The 21,815-nt window shown below is 39.1% G+C and overlaps 1 pseudogene; it reads right to left on the reverse strand.

Moving 5' to 3' along the window:
- Positions 1-452: 452 nt before the first annotated feature.
- Positions 453-20,665, reverse strand: LOC132479664 (AP-3 complex subunit beta-2-like; annotated as a pseudogene).
- Between the last annotated feature and the right edge of the window lie 1,150 nt (positions 20,666-21,815).

Raw genomic sequence — 21,815 nt, forward strand, 5'->3', positions numbered from 1 at the left:
CATTATATTAGTTTCAGGTGTACAATGGTAATGATTTGATATTTGTATATATTATAAAATGATCACCACAATAAGTCTAGTTGATATCCATTGTATATGTAATATATATAATGTGCTTTATGACATATATTAAGGAGAAGACATTCTATTGAGATTTTGCTACAATAACAGCTACAGAAAAATAGGAGGACTGAAGGAAGAATCTGCTGTTTCCTTCTGCACAGGTCACTAAGGAACCCATGGGGAGGGGAAAGAGAGGGGTGCCTGGTAATGACCAGAGAGAGGGACAGAGGACCCCCTGGATGTTATCTGGCACGAGGAGTCTGACATGAGAGAGAGAGAGAGAAAAAGAGAGAGACAAAGAAATAAAGAGAGAGAGAGAGAGGGGCTAACAGCCCAGATTTCATGAGGGAGGGACAGGTGGGGTCCAAAGAGGTCACAGCACTTGGGAGTCATTGCATCAGAGCCTGTACCATGTCCTTCACCAGCACATCAGCATCTTCTCGCTGTTGACTGTCAGCTGGGCAGCTCCAATGGGCGGGGCATTCCAGGGTCAGCGGGACCAGTCTCCCACTGGTCAGTGTCCTTCCTGCAAACCTGTACCCACCATAGGCCCCACAAGGGACACAACCCAGGTTGGCAATGGCAGTCACTTTCTGCACCACAACATTGTTACTCTGACAGGTTTCTGGCAGCTTGAGCTCCTCTGTGATCTCATTCATGCCCGTCAGCTTTCCCTGTTCCTGAACTCATTCTCACTCATGAACACAGAGCCATCAGTTCCCCAGTGGCTGGATGGAGACATAGAACTCTTGGGTTTTGTTCACAGCTGGAAGCCTGGCCACCTAGGCTGAGTCACAGAAATTAATGTCCATGACAGCAGTGGCAGATTCTCTGAGTGCTTAGGGCTCGATTTCAGGATGTTAATGCCAGCAGGAAGTTCAGGGCATGCTCACATGCAGGCCCTTGACAGAGCTGTTGAAGAAGTAAATGTGCACAGCCACTATGTGGGAGTCCCGGGAGAGAAGCTGGCTGCTGAAGATGTAGCCCACAGATGTAGCCTCACCAGCTAAAAGGTGCAGCAGCTCCTGCCTCCCAACACCCAATACTGGAATCAGGAGTGAGGGCACGGCGGGGGCAGAGTCTGTGTCAGGCCTTGTAGGTCAGCAGCCAGACTGCTAGACACAACCCCGGGAGGAGAGACAGGTTGGATATTGGGAGGGGTGAAGTCCTCTAGATTGAGCAGGGAGATCTCCTTGGCTGCAGGGGCACTCTTGCCACTGTTTTTTTGCTTGTTTTTTGGTTTTCCTCTAGGAGGCAGGTTCCATCTGCTCTTCCTCAGACTCTGCTGCCTCTCAGACTTTGATGAACTAATGATGGAATCACTGCTGTCATCTGAGAAGGAGCCTGAGCACTTTCTTCCTCTTCATCTTCCTCTTCTCACCTTCCTCCTCACTCTGAACCCTCTCGCTGCTCTTCCCCTTTCCCTCATCCTCATCCTGGTCTTCATTTTTGAACTCACTGCTAGACTCCCTGGAGCTGCTATTGTTGCTGCTCTTACTGTATGATTCACTCTCAAACTGGTGGTCGCTGCCTGTAGACTGTGAGCTCTGAGTCCCCCTCAGAGGCTAAGTAGAAAGGTTTCTCCTCCTCCTCCTTCTCCTTCTTCTTCTCCTGATTTGATCATGTGGTCCATTCACGTAGTCCAAGTTGTACAAAGATGGATCTGGGGCTTCCTCTGGCCAATCTGTGAGTTCCTGGTAGCCTGTGGCCTTGGCATTGAGCAGATGAGACAGTGAGCCCATCTGTAAGTGATCCTGGTCTTTGAAGAATAATTCCAAGACTGGGACTGGTTTGGGTGCCATGAAGAGTGTCTTGGCATGGCAGCTGAGGGCCCCACACTGCTCCGAAGGGACCATAAATTGCTGGGTGAAGTGCGCCTGGTTTCTGATATCACAGTTCTTGTTGTACATGGCCAGACTCAGTACGTACACGGTCAGCAGTTTGGTCAGGTGAAGCTTGGTCAACCAGCTTGATGACCTGCAGGTTGAAGATGTCCTCCTCTGCTGTGAAGGACTTGGCTGTTTTTCTCAGGACGTCAGATGCAATCCTAGGGACACGCTCACAGTACTCACTGAAGGGCCACAGGATGCTGGCTCGCGCCATGGGCACCTGGATGTTTTCTGATCTTTGCCCAGTGTTTGATGATCTCATGTTGTGCTGGGTCTATCTGCAGCAGCTTCTTCATGATGACCACTGACTGACTCTGTGACCACGAGCTCATCACAGTGGGACAGTAGCTGCACCAGGTCATTGTGGCAGATGTCACCCACTCGGCCTATGTTAGTTGCCTAGCCTCTAGTGGCTTGGACCGTGGCTGCCACAGAATCCCTGTCTGTGTTGTGAATGTAGGTCTGGCATTCCCGTAGGAAAGTTACGGATGTTAGTCTCATTTGCCAAGTTGGTTAGTGCTTCTAGCTTCAGGATCTTATCCGGGTGGGGTTGATGGGCCTGATGTAGAAACTCTTCTAGGAGGGCTCAAACATGTCTGGGCATAGTGGACATGGTGGCCACGTTCTGGAGCACCATGTACTGCACCTCACTGCAGGGAGAGAATGGGTCAGAGGTACTTGGGACCCTCAGTTGGGGCAAGGGGCAGCAGGTAGGGGGAGAAGGGAGGTGGGCCAAATAGGAGGGAGGGAAGGATAAGTGGCAGGAGGGCACCAGTAGGTAGAGGATATCAGTGGGAGGAGGACAGGACTGGAGTCAGTGCGGGGGTAGGTGAACTAGGGTGTGGAGGTTGGAGGGGGTGTGATACACTCAGAGTCCTGGAGAAGCCTTTTTTTTTTTTTTTTTTGAGAGCACAAAATATTTTATTTAACAACTTACAGTGTAACAATTTGCATTTAGGAAAAATAGCTCCTCCCTTAAAGGCAGCTTCTTGAATCAAAAGCTGCTGGCAGTTTGGGACTTCCCTGGTGGTCCAGTCATTAGGACTCTGTGCTTTCACTGCCGAGGGCTGGGGTTCAGTCCCTTGCTGGGAACTAAGATCTCACAAGTTGCGCAGCCAAGAAAAAGAAAAAGAAAACTTGCTGGTGGTCGACACAGAGAGCAATGGGCAGGGCTGGACTGGAGGAAGCCGAGGGAGCCAGGAGGGCCTCAGGTCTCAGGAATCACACTCAGCGCTGACGAAGGGAAATAAGAGGCTGCCTGTCATAAAGCCCAGCCTTCTCAAGGTGGCAAGAACAAATGGATCCATTCCTACAAGTCTGTGAAACCTCGTGGATAACGTTCTGTGGGTCTCTCCTAGATGATCAAGTGAACCAGAAAAATGGGAAGGACCTGTGCTAATTCCACATTTACACGATTCCCACGTAGAATTAAAATACCCAGTACACTAGGTTCCCCCAGCAGAACCTACACACAACATTTCCTAATGATTTTTATAAATATTTAAATCTTTTTTTCAGTCTCTTTAGACTTAACAAGAATGTTAATAGTTTTCGGAACCGTGGATGAAGCGTTAAAGCTCTGAGTCCAATAAGAGGAGGTTATTTTTTTGAGGTTTTATACGGCTGATAGTCAACATGTTAACTACTGAAGATCTTAGAGTGGAAAAAATTTGATGCGCATATACGATGGACAATACGTGATGGACAGTACGTGGTAGACAGTACGGAACGGAACGGATGGTACGTGGGAGGAGGGAGAAGGGGCGGAGCCTAGAGTTAACAAGAAGATGGCGGCCGGCCGGCCGGAGCTTTTCTGAGGGAGCGCTTGAAGACGGCGCCGCAAGCCCTCAGGCCTCTAGACTGTGTTAAAGAGACGCCTGCCCCTCAGGCTAGGCTTTAAGATGAACAAATGAGCCTCATTCACGTAAAGTCCGGGTACTTCTGGAGCTGCCACCTGTGCGCTGAGCCCTGCTGCGGGTGAGTGGCCTCAGAGCCGTTTAAGTGTTATTTCTCAGTTAGGGTCTCCAGGATGGGAGCCCCCTTGGTTTTGAAAACTAGATGTTTTGGGAGCTTGTCTCTCAGGTGCAGGTCTTAAAAGCTGGGGTCCAAACCCTTCTCTCCTTAGGGAGGAGCATGGATTTCGAGTTCCCTCAGGGTGCCGGTTGCGCCACCGCACGTGGGGCTTATGGAGCAATTGTGTCTCAGACTCTGGTGGCCTCTTCGACGGGGGGCCTTGCCTCATTGGCTGGAGGTGTAGGAGTCACTCAGACTCCGTTTATAGGTGTCGTTCCCCTCCCTCCGGAAGTTCTGTATGTAGCTGCGGATTCAGCGTGTCTGTGGGGGTAGGTGAGTGCTGGGTTTTCCTACGGTGCCATCCTGAAGCCGGGAAGGTGCTGGAGGCTGGGAGTCTGAAATGAGAGTGAGGGGCCTACGCATTTTAAACAAGCATCAGCTGTTCTTTATGTCTAGGTGGTTCATTGACCACAGACTGAGAAACTGCCCTGAGGAATATCACTTGTTCCACCTCTCCTGCCCCCTCGTAATCGCTCAGGCACGTAATCCGTTCTCTCTAGAGTAATATCTAGAAGTTGGGGTGTGGTCTTGGCCAAGTAATCTTGCAAAACAACATAATGGGACCATCAATGTGATGTTCTAGTTCTAGCTCCAAAGAATTTTCTTTGAAGTTATTTTCTTGTCTCCTCACCACGGATACCTGCCCTCCTGTCACCATAATAATCCATGTCCCATTAAGCACATTCAGGCATTACCTAAAGAAGTAAAGTGGTGATGAATTTTGCTGAATCCCTTTGGGGTGTCGTCTCAACTTATGCTTGGTTTGTGGGCTTTGGCATGTTTTAACGCTCCAACAATGAGCTGTAGAACGGTCCAGAGGCACAGGGCTTCTCAGCATCTTGGCGCTGACCTGAAAGAAATCACAAGTAGCAAATGAGGAAGAGTTTTAAAATAATGTGTTCTAAATACAGCAACAATATGTGTGTATATATTTGTAAATGCATAGGAAAAGTTTTTTGAAAAACATACACACTCCGGCTACACCCAGGGAAGGGTATTAGAACTGGGGGTTAGTCAAAGTGGCCTTTATAATTATCACAGTTTTCTGTCAGTGTTATTTATTTCAAATTTATTTCAAGTTGCTTTTGTTTTGTTTTACAGTTGGCACATTTTCAAGTACATCTTGAGTGTATATTTTTAAAGTTGGCAGTAATGTTAATACATTTTAAAATATTTTACTTGTCTCTAGCCTAATAATAACAGAAGATTATAACAAGAAATAGCCCTATCACAAAAACTTTTTTTTTGATAGAAAAGGTGAGAGGATTACAATGAAAGAGTCTCTACCCCTTAAGGTGTATGTATATTAGGCAGAATTCTCTCCCATTATGATAGTGTCCCCATTTAAGCCTCTTTCGAGAATATATCTATAGAAATTTCCTGGGAGCATTTTTGGAAGAGAGCTTTTTTTTTTTCCATGTGTCACCTGTAAGGAGGTGGGGTAGTTCTTGTCTGAAGTACAGAATCTCTGAATGACCCAGAATTATGTACAAATGTATGGATAGATGAATGTCTGGAGTATAGGAATAGATTAGTAAATTGTTAGAAAACAAAACACCTTGACAGAGGTAGTGTTACATACACATATATAGCATGACATCGTGATACCCATGTGTTTCTTCATCACAGTGGGACACTCTTTCTTAGCTGGAATTTACCTAGCAAGTGACAGTTGACACTGGAAGAGTAGATTATAAACAGGGTGATCACTGTAGCATGGGATGGGGAGACAGAGAAGACGCTGAGTATTCAGGTTAAAGCAGTAGGTCTAAACCTTGGCTGCACATTATAACTGCCAAGGGAGCTTTTAAAAAGACATAGTGGAGCCCCACTCTCATAGATTCTGATTTAATGGCCTGAGATGGGGCTCAGGCAATATTAGTTTTAAAAGCACTCCATTTGATTCTCATGTGTAAGCAGGGTTGAAAATCACTAGAATAGAGAGAAAAAAATCTATAGTGGTGGTGGTGAAGTGTATTGGTAGAGCAGACATGGGTAGCAGTTGATAAACACTTCAAACTTGAATATTTTGATCAATTGCAAGATCAGGCCTAAGTAATGCTAGTAAGGATTCTGAAACATGAAAGAAACCAGTTGTAGGGCACACCAGGGCAGCACAATACTTTGGAACACATTGAAAAGAAGAAGAAAGACCAGATTAGGATAGAGACAATTTATTCATTCCAGAACCTGGACAGGATTATTTCTAAGAATTTTGTATTTAAGTTTAATCAATAGCTACTCAAATTTAGCTGTCTTACCTAACTCTTCACCCCAGGCTGAATACATACATACATACAGTAATCTCCATGCTCAAGTATTTAGTCCACACAGCCTAACCAGTGCTCAGTGAGATGCTAGTTTGGTAATCACACCGACAAATAGTTGAGATGGATGATTCCATCTTCATTATTGAAAGCACAGCCTTAGGACTATATCGTGCAAGTGTTGTCCCTCTACAGTTCTTTGTTTAAAGTATGTTTATCATATGTTCTACCCTGGCCTTCAGGGGTACATCTGTCTTCTCCCTTCGCCCTTCCATTGTTCTGTTGGCTGGGAAGGCTAGATTTGGGGCTTCACTCTCTGGGTATATCAAATTGTTTGCATGCATATCATAATCTTAGTAGAAGTCTTGTTGATTCAGGTCTCTGAATGCATGAGAATTTTAGAAATGTATGCTACTGTTAACAAAATAAATAAAGAATTTGCTAGGCCCCAGGAACTAGCGTACTGTTCATAACTTGGGCGATTTTCTGTGTTATGAAATAATGGACAAGTACCTTTTTAAAATTCTGATTTTCTAATCTCTTTTATACATCTTCATTGATTCTATGGAGTTATTTATTTATTTATTTATTTATTTATTTATTTATTTATTTATTTATTTTTTTTGCTGTACGCGGGCCTCTCACTGCTGTGGCCTCTCCCGTTGCGGAGCACAGGCTCCGGACACACAGGCTCCGCGGCCATGGCTCGCGGGCCCAGCCGCTCCGCGGCATGTGGGATCTTCCGGGATCGGGGCACAAACCCATGTCCCCTGCATCGGCAGGCGGACTCTCAACCACTGCGCCACCAGGGAAGCCCTGGAGTTTGTTATTTAAACACTCTTCCTTTTATTTGTTTGCTGCTTTATTTTTAACTTTACTCCCTTTTGAAATCATCCTGGAGTCCAGCATGAAATTCTTTTTTCTTTTTTTTTTAAACATCTTTATTGGAGTATAATTGCTTTACAATGTTGTGTTAGTTTCTGCTGTATGACAAAGTGAATCAGCTATACGTATACATATATCCCCATATCCCTTCCCTCTTGCGTCTCCCTCCCACCCTCCCTATCCCACCCCTCTAGGTGGACACAGAGCACCAAGCTGATCTCCCTGTGCTATGTGGCTGCTTCCCACTAGCTATCTATTTTATATTCATTTGGTAGTGTATATATGTCAGTGCTATTCTCTCACTCTCTCACTTTGTCCCAGCTTACCCTTCCCCCTTCCCAGGTCCTCAAGGCCATTCTGTGTGTCTGTGTCTTTATTTCTGTCCTGCCCCTAGGTTGATTAGAACCATTTTTTTTTTAAGATTCTATATGTATGTGTTAGCATATAGTATTTGTTTTTGTCTTTCTGACTTACTTCACTCTATGACAGTCTCTAGGTTCCATCTACCTCACTACAGATAACTCAATTTCGTTTCTTTTTATGGCTGAGTAATATTTCATTGTATATATATGCCATATCTTCTTTATCCATTCATCTGTCGATGGACACCTAGGTTGTTTCCTTGTCCTGGCTATTGTAAATAGTGCTGCAATGAACATTGTGGTAAACAGCATGAAGTTTTTGGATCAGTTATTTTTTGGGTGTTGTTATTTTAAATTGTAATATTAACATTTTGATAGCATATTCATTAGATAGTAACCAAATGCATCAAATAATATTTTTGGCTTAGAAAGCTTATATTTTCAGGAGCAAGGTGAGGCTTATCAGAAGGTCGATGATGATTTCATCTGGAAAAATTCAATATATTTTTTCTAGGATTTTATTGACTGTTGTGACTAAGTTAACTGACTTGTTCATTCAGTCTGTTAAAAAACACTTTAAAATACTGAGAATTAGATATGCATTTTTGTTGTTGTTGAGGGAGGAGAGATTAAATGATTTTACAGTCAAAAAACAAACTAAAGAAATATAAATGTTCTTCTTCTCCTTATCTGTCATATAATTACAAAGTTGTTTTGTGACAGCCACCAATAATAAATTTTAAACTCGAAAATGCTCAGCTTCTTGGTTCAGAAAACAATATGTCTTTGTCCTCTGCAATTTCATCTGAAAAGATATCTAGGGAGAAAACCAGGTAATTTCTTTTCCTAAGGGAATGAAGATTACTGCACATCCTTTCTAAGAATCTCATTGACTTTTCTTATTATCTGAAGATAATTTTCAAAGTTATGTCTAATAGCTGTCTGTAAATAAATCCCAGAAGTTGTATTTATTAAAACCTCTATCAAAAGTCATTCTTAATTATTTTAATAATACTATTATTTATTAAGTATTAGTCTTAACACCTAGAGTGCACTTTAATAGTTTTTATAGTTTTATTTTAAGAAAGATAACCTATATTTAATTCAGGCAATAAAACATCATTGGAGGTGAGACAGTGGTGGTCAGCATATGAAGCTTGACTGTAAGGAGTTTGCATTTTGAACCTAGAACAGATACTGGCACGTATTTGACACTCAATAAATAGGATGTAAAGAAGGAAGGAGAAAGAGTTCTACTGTCACTTTCTATCTGGGGTATATTTTTTTCTTTTTTCCAAAACATGCATATCTGAGGCTTATTACATGTACCTGTATGATAAGGCTCTATTGTCCAAAGTTTTTGTTATATTTTACTAGAAATGCCATTTTTTGCAGATATTTTGTAGTATCAGATATAAAGAAAAAGAGATTCTAAAAAGGCTTTTTCTGTCTTATTTCCATAGCTAGTCCTGAGAGAGTAGTAATTTTATTTTATTTTTGAGAGGTAACAATAAATATGATTTCTGTCAATTGTGAGGTAGAAAGAGATCATATGTGGTGGTTTCACACATAAGCAGTTATTTCTGGACTTAAAATAAAAACAAACAGATCAACTTCAGTAGTACTGTTGAGCACATAGCTGCATTTTAGAAGTTCAGAGAATCAATTGAGTGTTCATTTATCAAAATCATATGCTTTTTTCCCTTGGATATAAAAGCTGGACTAGGCATATCATGAAAGCAGACATTTTGATGAAGATTACAAAAAGATTTAGACAAGATATGTTTAAGCAAGTGAAAAATCAAATTGTGTTTCTGAATCAATAAGAGCAATAACAAGAAAAATTCCAAATACAGATAAATGAGGTTTTATTTCATGCCTTCAATCAAGTATGCTGTCTGTACAGTTTAAGGAGCCTTTCATTTTTTTTGAACTGGTTTACCAATTTATAATAGAAAGTGGAATTTAGACTGGGTCCACAGAACACTGTCTATGAGTATGATTGATGAAAACGGTTCCTGAAATTTAGAGCTTCCTCCTCTTCCTTAACTATTTATTTTGTGTCTATTTATTATATCAGTACAGACTCAGAGTCCTAATTTATTAAATAGATTATAATCTAAATAATTATGATTTATTTGGATGCTAAAATTTTCCCAGAACGGGAGCCCCATCAGTTTGCTCCTGTGTCCTTTTGACAAGTCTCCATCATTTCTTGTATGTCTTTAACTTATAACTTAAGTATTATTATATGACTTCATGTATAGCATAAGACCTTGCTGTGGTTTACTTCTCTTGCCTCTTTACTGGCCTTTGTAATATTGTTGTTATACATTTAGCTTCTAAATATATTATAAACCTCCCAATACATTGTTACTATTTTTTACTACACACATTCAATTAATTTTATAGAGATTAAAAAGAAGAGAAAGTATGTTATAATTATATATTTATAATGTCTGGTGTCCTTAATTGCTTTATGTAGCTACCTGTTTCCATCTGGTATGATTTTCCTTCTGCATGAAGGACCTTTTAGCATTTACTGCAGCACAGGTCTGCTGGTGATGAATTCTTTCAGCCTTAGATGTCTAAGAAAGTCTTTATTTCATCTTCATTTTTGAAGGCTTATTGTACTATGTTGTCAATTCTAGGTTGATAGTGCTTTCTTTTAGTAGAGTAGTTGCTCCACTTTCCTCTGACTTGCATTGCTTCTGATGAGAAATCTATCATTCTTATCTTCATTCTTTTATTCAAAACATATCACTTTTCTCCAGCTGCTTTTAAGATTTTTCTCTTTATCACTGTTTTTAAGCAGTTTAAGATGTGCTTTTGTGTTGTTTTCTGTACTTGGGATTTGTTGAGCTTCTTGGATCTGTGGAATTGCAGTTTTCATCAAACCTGGAACAATTACAGCCATTATTTCCTCAAGTCTTTCTTTTTCTACCTCCTGCCCTGAGTTGTTTTCCTTTGACTCCAGTTACACATGTGGTAGCCCACTCGAAGTTGTCCCCCAGCTCATTGATGATACATTCACTTTTTTCACAGTCTTCATACTCCCCGTGTTTCATTTTGGGTAGATTGCGTTGCTGTGTTTTCAAGTTCACCAATCTTTTCTTCTGAAGCACCCCCTGTTTTCAATCCAAACAAGTGTGTTTCATGTCAGACATTGTAGTTTTCACATTTAGACGTTCAATTTATTTTTCATATCATTCATGTCTCTACTTATGTTTAATATTTCCCCTTTCATCTTAGAATATAGAAATATAATAGTAACAGTTTTAATGTCCTTATTTAATAATTCTATTATCTGGGTCATTTCTCAGTCTGTTTCTATTGATTGGTTTTTCTCCTCCTGGGTCATACATTCCTGATTCTTAGCTTACCTCATAGTTTTTGATGGAATGCCAGGCATCGTGATTTTAACTTTGTTGCTGCTGAATATTTTTGTATGTCTATAAATATTCTTGAGCTTTGTTCTGGAGCACAGTTATGTTACTGAGAAATCCTTTTGAGATTGCTTCTAAGCTATGTTAAGTAGCATTAGATTAGACTAATCTACATCTAATTTTGCCCCACTACTGAGATACTGCTGAGTTTTCTAAGTACTCTATTGGATTTGCTGTGAATTAAGAGTTTTTTTTCCTTTCTGATTGCATGATACTTTCCCTGCCCTCAAGTTGTTTCCCTTAAATGTGTGCTTGTCAGTCATGAGATGAAGATTTGAGGAAATGCTCTGCTGAACTTTATTTCTGTGCAGATCCTGTCTCTCCGGTATTTTGACCTGTAAACCTTTTATATCTTGGCCTGCTTCTTTTAATCAGCTCCTAATTACCCCCATTGATGAGGAAGGGATTTCCACCCTAGAATTATGGAAGTAACCAAACACATATCACCCAACACTGGATAAATGAGATCGACCATAGTCACATATGTTATTAGTCACATATACTCACAGCCTAGGGGAGGAGGACACAGCACACCACATGGACCATATAGAGGTGGCACCCAGGGACAGAGTGAACAACTAGAGGCTATGGGAGACAGGCTTTGTAGTACTAAGGGGTGTGATCTCAGTTATTGCGGTAGGTTGTGATTAGTGTGTTTAATAATTCCATGGGCTGTCAGGAAACTGAAAACCACTACTCAAAGACAAACAAGAACTGTGCCTGATCTTACTAATAAGGGAGGGTGTTTGGCTAGAGGGCCTCATCCACTAGAGCAGAGTTGGAAGGGGAGTTTGTGGTTATACCACTTGAGGCCCTTTTGGATTCACCAGGTATGAAAACAGCACATCATATTGGATCTTAATTTTAGGCTTTGCACCACATCCCCCAACCTTCCATCTCCATCTCTCGGTTCAGTGAGATTGCTAGGCTGTGACTGGGTCTTGCCTCTCAGTGCTGCAGTCTGGGAGCTGTCATGAGGTCATAACCAGGGGGACAGTCACAGAGTTTACTTCATTCAGGTATCGCTGTCCTGGGTTGCCTAATGTGCAAGGTTGGAAAATGTTACTTCGTAGATGTTGTGTTTGTGTTGTTGTTCTTAGTGAAATGACAGATGTGGCACCTGCTACTCCATCTTGGCCTTAGCTTGCATTTTAGAGAACTTTGGCAGGATATACATAATAAATTGAGGTTTAATGAAAAGTTTATCATTATTAAGCAAATGATAATTATTTGATCAACAAGAGGGACATTTCACCAGGATTGCTTTTAAAAGGCTTCCTATTCCTCTAGAATCCTATAAATAGTATGACTATACAATAACTAGGGGAGCAAGGATGTAAAGGGGAAAAAATATCTATGGAGCATTTGAAAAAAAAAAAGAGGGAAAGAGTAAATCACATCTGTAAACAATATTCTTACCTTTTGCATTCTCCTGACTTTTACGTATTTGAATCTAGAAGCTCATGTTTTTCAAAATGAAGAGATATTTAGGCAGTTGGTTTTGAAAAAGATATTAAACTCTTTTAGTATCAATGCCACTATCTAAAAGAAAAGGTCGGGATAACATCCACGTCAATGATTTGTTGCAAACACATGATATAAAATGTACATAGGCACTTTATACAAGATTTGGCACATAATAGGTGTTCAGTAAATATCATTTCCCCTTAAGCCACTTTGATTAATTCTTAAGGATTTTCCTTTCTCAAAGTTTCCCCATCTCCTTTTGCACAAACTAAAGTTATTTTACCTTTGATTTTTGTCATTTTCCTTTTCTGTTTCCTCACTCTGAGAGGCTATAAAATATGCTGTGTCCATAAGTAAATTAAAAGAAGTCCTCAGACTCCCCAACAAAGAATATTTTTGGCAAACACTCTGCACTTACACGAAGTGTCAGAATTTCAAAGCCTCCCCAAGGAGTCCAGCAAACATATCTAAGGAAAGGGAACAGAGTGATTATGAGTCCTTTTCAAGTGAGACCATTCTTTAGAAAGAGACTCAGCCTGTGTAAAGAGTCACTTGCTTATCTGATAAGACCTTTAGCAGCAGGAAAAAAAAAATACAGGCAAAGAATAACGTATTGTTAGCTCAAAAAGGGGGAATTCATTTGAGAACTATGAATTATTTTAAAAACTTTGCTGTAGTAGTATATAGGAAAACTGTAATCCTTCTGATTACGTTCAATCCATACAATAGTCAGTTGTGTTAACAAGTATGTATTGAGCAAATTAAATCATCTTCAATGTATTGTACTTTAATGTTTGGAGATAAAGATGCTAGTGACTATATGGATAAGGACTTGTTAACATTAACATTCCAACTTTTCAGTTAGTAGTTCTGTAATCTTGAGCCAATTATCTAATATCTCTGAACCTCAGTTTACATCTCTGTTAATTATGGACATTTCATGGGGTTTTTCTGAGGGTTAAAAAAAGAAAGAGTACAAATACAGAATCAGTCATGGTCCATTAATCATAAAATGCCCCCAATGAGTGATTGTTCTGCTCCCACTACTAGTAAACCATTAACTGTTACTACATTTATCATTAAATGTTTGTTTTCAAACAATGGACATTTTTAGATTCTTCCAGTGCTTGCCAAAAGCAGAGCTACTAAAATCAAAGCAAGGAAACAGAGAGACATGAAATATTACAGGCATGGTGATAGAAGCTCAAAAGTAAATTCTATCATGTAAGGAAACATGGCATTTAAAATGCAAACAATTATTGCTCATATAAAAGAGTAGAAAAATAGGGAGAATGAAATATCATTCTACCATTGTAACATCTTTTTCCCTTGTGTATTCATTCATTCATTTAGCAAATGATAGTTAAACACGTAATATTCGCGTCATTATTCTAGGCATTGTGGATAAAGAAGTTAACAAAACAGATACAAATTTTGGCCCTCTTGGAGATTAAATTTTAGTAAGGAGAAAAAGAGAATACGTATCATGTCATGTTCTATCCTATTCTATCCTATTCCCAGAGAATGATACATTATGTGCTTTATAATGTGCCTGTGTATATTTATGTTTATATTCATATTTATATTTATATACACATACCTACACATATGCTACTATGGAGAAAAATAAGACAGAGAAGAGGAATAAGGAGTGTGTATATGGGTAAAGGGACTGCAATTTTAAATAAGGTGGCAAGGGAAAGGATCAGTGAGAAAGTATGAACAAAGACTTGAGGAAGGTATAATTTTGACCTTACTGGATAACTGAAAAGAGGGTATTCAAGGCAGAGGGAACAACCAGTGCCTGGCCCTGAGTAGGAGCATGCCTCGCCTGTTGATGGAACACGGAGGAGACCAGTGTAGTTAGAAAACAGTGACCAAAGGGTCAGTCCTATGATTTGAGGCTAGAGAGTTGGTGATGGGAGAGTGCTCAGATGATAGAGGGCCTTGCACATTATTCTAAGGGTTTTGGCTTTTTCTTTCAAAGAGATGGGAGAAACATTCTGACTTCTGTACTGAGAACAAATTAAAGGGAAGTAGAGAGGTAAGTTAGGAAGTAGGGAGTGATTGGATTCTTGATATATTTTGATGACAACACTGACCGAGTTTTCTGAGTAATTGGATATGGGATGTGAGAGGAATCAAAGATAACTCACAGGTGTAGGCTCGAACAACTGGTGGGATGAAATTTCCAGGTAGAGAGATAGAAAAAGAGAATGCTAGAGCAGATGGTGGAGGTTGGAAGATGGTAAGATCCAGAGTTCTATTTTAGGAATATTAATTTTGTGATGATTATTAGGCATTCAAGCCTAGGTGTCATGGAAACACTTGCATAAAAATCTGAAGTTCAGGGTAGAGATCCTTGCTAGAAATGTAAATTTGGAGTCACCAGCATATAGATTTTCTTCATATTCCTTTTACTCCTTATCTGTAGACACATAGAATTTAGAGATCATTTTTTCAACATTACATTAAATTACCTTCAATATTACCTCATTGCAACATTTAGTATTATTTTAAGGGCAATGGAAGGTATGTGGCAGATCTGGGTATAAATGGTCCATTTTATCAGGTATCATTTTTACAGCTTTGAGCTTGGACATGCTATTTTAGATTTGTGATCCTCAGGTTCCTCAAGTGCAAATAAAAGATAATAATACTTACCTTACAGGATTTTTGTGAGGGTCACATTGTAATACCATTCTTCATAATTTTAGTTTCTAATTTAAGTGATACAGTTTAATCCTCACTAAAAAATAAAGGTAGGTGAAATTATCCCAATAGAAATACTGAGCCTCAGCACATTGACTAATGTGCTTATGCTAACATGGCTGGCAAATACCAGAATCAAACGTTATCTATTCACTCATTCTTTTGTTTTGCTTTGCTTTTTTTTGCTTCTACGTGTATTCATATATAATATGAGTCTCAAGTCCCAGAAATAGAATAGGCACACAATAATTTCTCACTGTTTTCATTATTACATATGTGAGAAAGTTGAACATCAGCACTGAAGTAGTAACTAAATAGTTTACAGTTATCGCTTGAATGAATAATGGTATGTGTGGTAGTTCTGGTAGCAAAATAGTTGCAAATGCAATAGCTTAGCTAAGTTAAGCAACATTTACAAACATATAAGCATAAGTGAATTTCAGTTGCTCAGTATATGGAATAGTATCAATGCAAATGCTCAGCATCTTACTCAATGGATTGCCTTAAGATCAGTGCAAAGTGGATTCATGGGGCCTCTCTTATTTACTCAAGGTGTCCACTTTTCCAGTTTCTATGAAAGATGCTCTGGTACTCTTTATTACCCCCTTCCAGTGCTTTCCATTGAGCAGGATTTATCCCAGACATCTAAATGTAACTTCATGTGTATTTGCTAAGTGAAACCAGCCCATTAACTGGCAAATGCAGTTGAAAAGCTGTGGATGGTGAAGTCTTTCAATTATCTCTGTTACAGCCAAGCCAGATTTAAGTAGCTCTTTGTTTCTGTAAATAATCTGATTAGTGTCTGTTCGCTTTTCTTCTCTTATTATTTATCATATACATTTTGTTGCACTCATATAACAAAGGATTTTTCCTATTATATAAATTATATCATAATATATTATCATATTTAGTATATAAATGCCAGAAGTTGTGTGCCAGAGTAGTCAAGCATGTGACAGGAGCACACGTGTTGGCCATGAATCATGCTTTTGACATCCCACTCATGTGAATCTGATTTATGTGAGTAATCTCTCATAGAATTAACTATTCTCATCTGTAAATTGAAAAGGGGTCCTGGTCTATCAGGGTTCATATTGTAAACAAATCACTGTTTACAAGATATGAATAACTTATTAGTGATAAGTGTGACAATAACTTTAAAACCCAATTTGTTAAGTACATATACTAAGCAGGTGCTCAAAATGTTTATATGAACTAGCTAAAATAATCCTTACAGTGACCCTCAAAGGCAAGTATTATAATTATATTAATTTTACAGATAGAGAAATTAGAAACAGGTATAGAGACGTTAAGTATCCTGCCCAAAGAGGCATAGCTGGTGTTTGTCTCTCTGGTTTAAGAGTTCTTGCCCTTAAATGCAGTTCTTTAGATCAACAGTGTCCAATAAAACTTTCTGCAATGCAAAAAATAATCTATATCTGTCCTGTCCTATGTGGCAACCACTAGTCACAAGTGGGTATTAAGCATTTGAAATGTGGTGACAGAGACAGAGGAACAGAATGTTCATTTTTATTTCGTTTTAGTTACAATTTAAATTAAGTAGCCATATGTAGCTAGTGGCTATTACATTGTACATTGCAGCTCTAGAGTAAAAATCTTTCACACTGTGATACCCCCCTCCCCCAGGGCTTGTGCTGTGTCTCCTTTGGCTTTGGGTCAGGGGTTAGGACAGAGCTTGGAGTTCAGATGCATAGTGAGTATTTGCAGCAGACATTAAAGAAGAGAATTATTGTTGGGTTTTACACTTAAATTGCAGATCTAGTTCCGGGTTTGCAGATGTCCCATCACAGCTGTCCTTTTCCACACCTTCCTTGCCTTTTAAGTTCTTGCTTAGTGAGCCTTGCCTTGACTTCATTTCAAGCTCCTCTGCTGGATCTAGACACCAAAAGTGTCCCCATTTCCCAGGGAGAGAGTGTATGTGATGGTTGAAAGTGTGGGCTTCTGAGTAAGGCTGCTTTGTTTGACATTCAGTCCCACAACTTCTCAGCCTACTGTGCTTTCTTAGGAAAGTCCTTTAATCTCTGTGCATCTCAGTTTCCTGTTCTATAGGGAGTGCATAATAAAAATTCTCATCACATGAGAATGTTGGGAGGATACATGGAGATAATCTTTGAAAAGCACTTTACAGAATATCTAGCAGCTAGATGACAGTCAACAAATACTGTCTATTTTTATTATTTTTCTCTAATTTTTCCTACTTCTGCTTTTCTTTCAAACCTCCACATCACAAATGCAAAATTACAGGAGAATGTTTTACAGAAAACATTTCAAGACATTTATTAAGATTGTGTCTGCAGGACACTGATTTCTATCCTTTATTTAAACAATCATATTTTGAGCTGAAATAACTTGCCAAGCTCTTCAGGTGGAACAAGGGATATAAAGATAAATAAGACATATGTACTGTCTCCAAGAAATGCACAGTCTGGCAGGAAAAACAGCTAACAAACAGATTACAGACCAGTATCACTATTACAGAAGGACTAAGTATGAGGCAGTGATCAACATTACTGTATGGATAGTAATTGTCAGGGAGGTCTTCACAGAAGAGGTTATAGCTGACTGGATTGTAAAGAGCACCTGGCATTTGCTTGATGCATATGAAATAAAAACCCTTGTTGATCAGTCTGTTCTTTGCTGTTGGGAACTTAATGAATAAATCATGAAAAGTAGTTCCTTTCTTTTCTCTTTGTGCAGGTCAAGTAAAAAACTCTGAAAAGTAAAGTTGATCTTGTATTCAGATCACGTTTCCTCTACAAAAAATATCTTTTCAAAGGGTTAAAATGGGTCTTAAGAAAAAAGAACAACAATAATTTGTATATGATTATGCTTGAAGTCTCAAACTATAGCAGATGCCATATTAAAGGCTTTTAAAAAAATAACGCAGATAACAGGAGTATCACAAAAAATACAATTCCTTTAGGTATTAACAAAAGTATGTCAAATAATTGCCACAGCTGGTAAGTTGATTACTGCGTACCTGGAGGAGAGCATGGGACACACTGAAGAAGAACTTGAGCTTCACACCACTGTAATTATATCTCAGTCCTGGACAATCTACACAGTCTTGTCCTGCCAAGACCCCTCATATAACTGTGCACAACCCATGCCACCAATGGGATACATTGCACAAGAAATCAGACATTTAAAATTAGAGGGCTGAAAGAGGCTCTCTAGCTACTGGTGGAAGCAGCTGTAGTAAGATGTCTGGCCATCTCAATTTTCTGTAGTTTGGCTCAATGTGTTAGAAAGGAGTGACCTGTTTTAGATCTCTGTCACTAAGGAACTAGGACATGGTGATTAAGAGTTCTGGAAATAGCTTTTATTCAAATACTATCTCTGATCACCCTTGCTTGTGTGACCATGGATAAACTATTTAACCTATATGTGCCTCAGTTTCCTCATCTGTAAATTAATAATAGTATCTTACTTGTTCTAACTGTTAGTATCTCTGATACTAGTAATAGTATCTCTCCTTGTTTCTAATATTGTTCTAATAATTCAGTCAGGCAATATATGAAGTGTTTAGCTGGTGGCTGCTAAATTAGTGACCAATAAAAGTTAGATATTGCCTCTCCAGTTATTCTGTCAGTTTATACTGTGTCCTCTTCATGCATTGTGTTCTTCCAAGTCATTTGGCCTTTAATAAATGGTTGCTCAGTGAAGGAATAAGTAAATGAGAGCCTTATATTTATATAGGTCTTGGAATCATTCTGACAAATCATTTTTCTCTAGTTTCAGCATTGCAATATTAGCATATCTTCTTTCATAATTTGAATAAATGATGTTTTTAATTGTAAAATTATGTTACTAAATGTCTATAATACTCCATATTGGGAACAAAGGATGGTATTTGGACTATTTTTAATGATTATTTCAATGTTCTCATTCATTCATTGCTTGTTAATTCAGTTTGTCAGTGGTTAGTGACCAACTGCAGAAAAAAATGTTAGCAATTCTAAGACACACATTGGAAAAACTTTATAGGTTATTATTGTGAAGTGTTAAAGATGGAAGATTTAAGCAAATTGTGGAAAACCACTTTTTCACAGGAACATTCATTGAGAACCACTCTACAGTGACCCTGACAGTAAGGACATAGAATTTTTCTCTTGTATTTTGTCATAAGGGGCAATGTAGTCTCAGGATGGGGTTAGGAATCAGAAACCACTAAAATCTGGCATTCAGATTGTGTAAAAGACATTTTCTTTATTAACTATAACTAAGCAAATATTGTGAAGATCTGAGCTCCAGAGGAGTTTTATAAAATGTAAATAAAAAGCAACATAATGTTTCCTTTAATGAATATGCTGGGCAGCATAAGAAAGGAAAAGAAAAGTGGTAATAAATCAATCACTGTATTGTAACTGGTTAGGAATGTTTCACAGTACTTGAGTTGTTCTTGTGATTACCCAACACATATTCCCAGCAAATGTGTGAAAATTATGTTTCACTAAAATTCATGGGGTGAGGGGAGGACATTTTCACTTCTCTGCTTTCTAGAAGGAGGCATTTTCCCCTACACTCACCCGTTCTCTTGCATCATGTTTACTCCTCACCCCACACTGAAGTGGAGTTCTCCTTGTTAGGTGTATCATTTGAATGGGGGCTATTCTGCTCTACTTTTTCGTTCAGTACTTTCTGCCAGGGGTAAGTGGGAGGCTGTGAAAATAAGATTTTGTCTTCTTTGTAGATTTCCCTCAGGTGAGGCAGAGGAGGGGCAAGCCTGTTTGTATCTTTTACTGTAGCATATTAAATATCAGCTTTATTATTCACAAAACACATCTTTACATTCTGAGACTGTCTCTTATTTTTTTCCCTTAATTTGGGAGTGTTTGTTTTGACTGATCCCCTTCCACCTCCAACTAGCCAACTCTCACTCTTCTTTCAGAAAAGAGGTGTGTTCGTGGGACTTCTTTTCTGACTAAGATGAACAACTACATCCTTTAGCATTATTCCTGAGTAGAGACAGTGGTAGTACCAGGAGTCTCTGAAGGTCTTGTGTTAAAATGTAAGATTTAGTGGAGAAAGAAAAAAGAGTTGTCAGTAATAAGGTTTTATCTTAATGTTGTCAAGTGATTTCTGGAGTTATTGCTGGCACGTTTGTATTTGCTTTAACGACGGAGTCTGCTTTACAAAATCAGTTTGTGCTGGAAGAGGCTTATTTAAAATTGTTCTCATGGTGCTGTCTCCAGGTGGGAATCTGTTATTAGCGGTGGTGATAAGGAAGGCTGCAGACATGTCATGACATTGGTTACCCTCAGGATAAGAGTAAACCAAGGCTTTCTGAGGAAAGGGCAGAAGGGGAGAATTACTCCTTGTCGCTGCCAGACTTTGCGGCTACCAGCAAAGGATCATTTTAAGCTGCTTCCAACTCAGGAAATTGGGAAAATTGTCGCTCCTACACTGATGATTGCTCTCCTCACTCTGCCCTCTTCAGAGCTGTCCTTTGCAGAAACTTCACTCAGGTCCTTGGTCATGGCTAAGTTTTCCCTGCAAATAATTGAACAGTTACTTCATCTGTGTGTACAGGGGCCTCAGGGTCAGCTGTTGTGAGTTGAAATATTAGTAACACTGCTTTTACATGTCCCGGCACACACATACCCCCCCCCCCACACACACACAACTAAAAGCACACAGGTCGTTTTGACAGTATTGGTTATAAAATGGGTGTTTAGGAGACTAACATGTATTCAAGGGGGTGGGGGAGGGGGGTAGTTATTTTCCATTAGTCAGGAAAGCTTTTTAACCCCCCAAAATAACGTTAACTAATGAAAAAAAAGTATGTACTCACAAATTTGAAACAAATAAATTTTTATTAATCAATTTCCCCCATCTCTGAAATAAAGTATATGAAATGACTGAGAGAGTTTGTGTTACATCAGTACAGTGATGTCATTCACTCATATTCTGGGCTATTGTCAAACAAACAAACAAAAAAATAGAAGTAAAAAAAACAAGGAAAGACTATATAAATTCTAGGAATATGTTTATTTTAGACTGAAGATTAAGCATTATTGGATATGAAACTTGCAAATCTTTGGTTACATTCCCTTTTATTCAAAGATCAAAATGTTCTTTATACACCAGTGAAGAAAATACTGGGTATATTTGAATTCAGTAGATATCCCCAACTCTTTTTTCAAGTGTTCTGACTTTGGCAGAAGCCAAGAAGCAGTTTGCAAAGCACTTTTCCTTAGTATTTAAATTCCCTTTGAGGTTTAAGAGAAATTTAATCCACATGTTTCTAATTAATTTGCACTCAACTCATAAAAAAATTGGTCTTCAATTTGATCTCATTGTGGTCCAGGGGCATTAAAAAGCTTTCAAATGAGCCTTCCTCCTTGAATTGAAATCCAGATGTTGTGTTTTGTCAGCTCTAAGCGAATTCAAAACTCAGAAAAGTCTTGGTCATAAATGAGAAGGCACAGATGGTTTTGGAATTTAAGGGGAAAAAAACCCCACAGATAATAGAAACTCTCTTAAAATATAAGAAGCTATCATTTTTAAGGATTTCATTCAACTGGTGAGTAACATTATGCTCACTTAAAGATGGCAGTCTCTGCAGCTATGAGAAATTGAATAATCAGGGGCCAAACTGTGGAGCGAGAACATAGCCAGGAATAGACT

Source organism: Mesoplodon densirostris, chromosome 19 (assembly GCF_025265405.1).
Source record: "Mesoplodon densirostris isolate mMesDen1 chromosome 19, mMesDen1 primary haplotype, whole genome shotgun sequence".
NCBI lineage: Eukaryota > Metazoa > Chordata > Mammalia > Artiodactyla > Ziphiidae > Mesoplodon > Mesoplodon densirostris.